This window comes from Hirundo rustica, chromosome 33, assembly GCF_015227805.2.
Source record: "Hirundo rustica isolate bHirRus1 chromosome 33, bHirRus1.pri.v3, whole genome shotgun sequence".
NCBI classification, from domain to species: Eukaryota; Metazoa; Chordata; class Aves; order Passeriformes; family Hirundinidae; genus Hirundo; species Hirundo rustica.
This window is the reverse complement of record NC_053482.1, coordinates 39293-44504: the sequence shown is the minus strand read 5'-3', so window position 1 is coordinate 44504 and position 5212 is coordinate 39293.

The window sequence follows — 5212 nt, the reverse complement described above, 5'->3', positions numbered from 1 at the left end:
AGACCAACATATTCAGTTTTAAATAAAGCTTTACTGCAGTGGGGAATGACTATGTTATAGTCCTGGTTTAGGGCAAATTTGGGAGGAAACCTCCAAAGAGGATACCTCTGGGAAGGAAACTCAATTGGCCCCAGCCCCAATTGGTCTGGGAAAAAAATCTCCTTAGAGAAAAGAGGAAAAAACTATTATTTTAACCAAGTGTCTATGAGCATAAAAAATGAATAATATGAAACAATAAAACCTCTCACCACTCTGAAGAGAGAGGCAAAATTGAGGAAAGTCCTTGCTGTGAGTTGTAGCTCAGCTCATTCTGTCTCTTATCAGTCCCTCCAACACTGGAAAATGCCGTCCTGGGCCCCGGTGGGGTGAAGGTGCTGAGCTCCTGGTGCTCTTCTGGGGTTTTCAGCCCAGAGCAGGTTTAAACAGTCCCAAGAAAAAGGAAAAAACAGTTCAGAAAACTTCTCTGCCTCCAAAGCGAGCTAAAACTAACTAAAAGCACAGGAGATCTCTGTCCCGCTGTCTGTCTGTGCTTCAGACAAACACAGTCCAGGAGCCGGAATGCAGAGGAGTAAGTGCAGTTTCTGAAAACAAACTTGGCCCTTCTCTGTCTCCCTGCCTCGCACTCAGAACCAGGCTTAAAGGCACAGAACACAATATCCAACACAAACAGAACAGACAACTGGGGACACAAGCATCATAAAGTCACCCTAGGACAAGGGGGCAACTGGCACATCTGAAATAGAGCATTTTTGAAAGCCATTAAAATATAAATATGGAAAACAATGGGGCATCCATAAGTTTTTATGCATGCCTAACTCCCCTGAGTCACTCCTAAGGAGAGATTTGTAAGAAAAATTATAAGCAACCATTTATTTAAAATTTGGGAAATTACTTTGGAGGTAAATGATCAAAAATAGGGGGCCTAGAGTATGGGCTTCCAATACACCAGGGAGAGAAAAAATGAACCCCCAATATAATTCAAACTTAAGGATGGGAAACAACTAGTTAGAATCAGACAGTATCTCCTGGGAAAAGAGAATAGGGAAAGAATTGATCTGAAAATTGAAAACTCCTTACAGCTGGGGTTGCCAAAAGCATGTCACAATGATTTTTACTCTCCAAAACTTGATGGGTCATATCAAGTTGTACAGGATTTACGAGCTGTCAACAAGATAACTGAGGATCTTTACCCTGTAGTGGCAAAGCCATACACCTTGTTAACGTGTTTAACACCAGAGTTAACTTGGTTTACCATTCTAGATTTAAAGGATGCCTTCTTTTGCTTCCTCTCCATGAAGCCAGACAGAAAATTTTTGCATTTGAATGGGAAAACTCAGCTCATGTGAACAGTGCTTCTGCAGAGGTTCAAAAATTTGCCCACCTTGTTCAGAGAACAACTTGCAAAAGACTTAGAATCCTGGGAAACACAACCAGGAGAAGGGAAATTGTTGCAGTATGTAGATGACATCCTAATAGCTACTCCAACAGAAGAGGGACGTGTGGACTGGACAGTAAGCCTTTTAAATTTCCTGGGGCTTTAGGGGTACAGAGTATCAAAGAAAAAGGGTCAAGTGGTAAAGCAGAAGAAGGTGATTTACCTGGGTTATGAGGTCAGTGCTGGACAACAGACTTTGGAAAAAGAGTGCACAGAGGTAATATGCCAATCACCAAAACCTCAGACAATAAAGGATCAGAGAACCTTTTTGGGAATGTTGGGGTGATGCAGATTATGGATCTACAATTACAAGCTATTTGTGAAACCTCTGTATGCGCTCATCGCAAACTGAAACAAAGACCTCCAGTGGACAAAGGAAGCTACGTGGGCCTTTGAACAACTAAAGGAAGCTCTCATGTCAGCTCCAGCTCTGGAACTTCCAGATGTGAGTAAACCATTCTTTCTCTTTTCCCATGAGAAACAGGGGATTGCCCTGGGAATACTGGCACAGGACCTGGGCCCATATCGAAGGGCAGTTGCTTACTTTTCTAAGCAGCTGGATGCAGCAGCCAAAGGACAGCCAGGTTGCCTTAGAGCTGTCGCAGCTGTGGTGCTGAACATCCAAGAAGCACGCAAGTTCACCTTGGGCCAGAAAATGACTGTGCCAGTGTCTCACACAGTGTCTGCAGTGTTGGAAGTAAAGGGTGGCCATTGGCTTTCCCTGTGGGATTGCCTGGCTCTTTTCTGCTCCAAGATCAGGGCAAATAAAAACTCAGGAGATGTTTTTGAAGCCTCACTCTGAAATTTATTATCCTTATCTATTACAAACACACAAGATGTGAGCTCTCTCTAATGACTCAAGAAAGTGAGCTAAAATGGTGTCTATTCAAGGCTATTTAAGTCCCAGTTATCCAATAAACAGTTGACATCTATATTATTTATGCTTCTAATCCAGTTATTATCACTGAAAACCTACAAAGTGGATTTCTTTCACCTGATTACAGAAAACGACCCAGATTTGTGAACAAGAAGGAAGAAGAAGGTGAAGGACAAAGACAAAACCCCAAATCCTCCATCTTGACTCACATGCAGTACTATAAACAAAAACCCCAAACTCTAAGTTTCTAGGACTCCAGCATTTCCCCTCAGCAGTTCCTGAAATACCAAGCTATCATGATAGAGCAAGATAATGTAGAGATAGTCGTAACTAACATTGTCACCCCGGCCTCTTTTCTCAGCGGAAATCAAGGGGAGCCGGTACATCATGACTGCCTGCTGACTATCAAAGCCACTTACTCTAGCTGCCCAGATTTGAAGGACGCCCCTTTGGATGATTGTTTCTGTCCCATCTGGGGTGCCAGTTGTTTCTGTCCCATCTGGGGTGCCAGTTGTTTCTGCCCATCCCAGAGACGCCAGTTGTCTCTGCCCATCCCAGGGACAGCAGTTGTCAGGCGCTCCTTTTCAGGAGCTTAAATTCCCCGGCATTCAGGTGGTTTTAGAGTTCTGGCCCTCTGCAAAGCTCTGTGCCAAACGCAGGAAAAGACGGAGTCTTCAAGGTTACATGCTTCATTTATTAGTTCTTATCTTACAATTTTCTCAGTGTCCAAAAGATGTTTGCTGCGGCTTGGACATCTGGTGACTCCTCCTGTCTCTGGGCTGTCCTTATCTTTTATACTAATTGCTACGTATTCTTTATTTACTGTTTCTTACCAATGTCTATCACTAATGCTAAAAAGGTCATCTTTACTCTGACCCAATCCTCACTAACTACTTTGTGCCAACGTCACTGCAGAAATGGAGTGAGGGAACAAGAAGGAAGAAGAAGGAGACAACGCCCCAAATTCTCCATCTTGTCCCCATTCACTTCAATGCCAAAAATCCCAAACCCACTGTTTTTTCACCCTGTGATATACTAAACTACTTTTTCACACTCTTGTGGCCTGTAAACCCTCTTGAAGTGCAAGAAGCCTCTCCCATGGACTGAAATCAAATCCAGTGTCTCTCTGAGCCCTGGGCTCTGGGCTGGGGTCCCAGACCCCCCTGCCCAGGTCTCTGACCCTCCAGGGCAACCAAAGGAATGCCCTGGACTCCAACATTTTTCTTTATAGCAGGTGCTTTTCACATTTAGAAACCACAGCGTCCTCTTGGGGACGGGGAAACACTCCCATGTACAGATGAGGGAACAGGCCCCTGAGAGGATGCAGCTGCTTGAACAAGATGTAAAGCAGAAAGTGAATCCAGACCATTTGTCTCCACCTTTGTCTCTCTGTTGGGCAGAAGAGCACTCGATGATCTACACTCGCAACCAGCCATTTCTTACAACCTTACTGGCTCCAGCAGCCTCATTAAAAAAAGCAGTTTGTCTGCCAGAGGTGTCCTGCAGCCCCTGCCACGGGGACAAGGTGTCTGTGGTCTCAAAGCTCTGATCAGCCTAGGCTCTTCTTTCCTGTCTGTGAATTGTGCTGGGCTTCCTGCATGGTTCAGGGAAACCAGAGAGTTTGGGAAACTGGTTCTGGATGTACTGATACTGTTCTGGAAAAAAAGAGAGAGAGAGTCAGAGACTTGCTCTTTTTGTATGTTGCTTTATTATCAAGCTTGGCCTTGGGGGAGAGCTTGCTTGCTCCCTTGGCAACGTGCAGGAGGAGGTACACACAGCTTCGCTTCACAGCAAAGCTGGGGACTCCCACCCCCGCTCACGGGCTTTTTCCCTTGCCGGGGAGTCCGTTTCACTTCGCTGATCGGGGGTCATCCAGCGATGGGGGACTCCTTCTCAGGTGACAGCGACTAAATAAAACTGCTTCGGCGGACCCCCGTACCTTTTGCACTAGTCTAAAGTGCGACTACAGTCCTGGATTTTACTTTGGTTCTCTGCTTTTCAGAGTCTCTTGTTCTTGAGTCGTTCCCAGAATTCCAGTGTTCTTTTTATTTGCATATTCAGACACCACCCGGCAAATGGGAGCAGAGATACAGGTAATAAGGTGAATTCTTAATTAACAAACAAGTAAATAAGGTGATAAATCAATATTAAAACAGGAATAAGGCAAATTCTTTATACAGAACTAGCATTAACAATCTTAATGGAATTACTTAACAATTAAGTAACTAAAACATAGATTATTTGAATAGAACTTATTTATAACAGACACCAAGCAGGCGCTGTGCCACAGTATGCAATAAAGCAGTTAGTGTGTGTGGCATCAAGCAGAACCCAGGCAGAACCAGTGAGAGCTGAAAAACTTCTAATTACATCTGAACTGCCTGTTCCAGGGATTCTGTACTTGAGTGGAAGCCTGGGAACCAGATGAGAGGCCTGAAACTACAGAAACCAACTAATGAAACACCTTCTCTTTTTCAGACAGCTTGCAGGAGAGGGAAGGATGATGCTGGAGTTGGGATCCAGAGACTAAAGGGCACCTGCTCCGCCTCAGTGTTATCATCACTGCAGCTGCAGGGTGTCTGGGGGTCCTTTGAGGCAGGTGGGGCTTAGGGAAACGCACAGAGCTACACCATGTAGCTATTATCATACAGCATCAATGCCAACAGCAGAGAAGGCAAAGAGACACAGGAGATGATACGTTTTTCCTTGTCAGCCTGAGGAATCCATAGGAATCTCCATTTTTCCCAGCTTCCCTACAGCATCGGTGTACAGACATCACCGTGCCTTGGAGGATCCTCAGAAACCTCCCTTTACAGTGAGCAGAGAAACTGGCATTTCTCTGGAAGTGACCACGATCCCCCTTGGCAGTGCAGCTGTAACTGCGGTTTTACCTTGGGGAT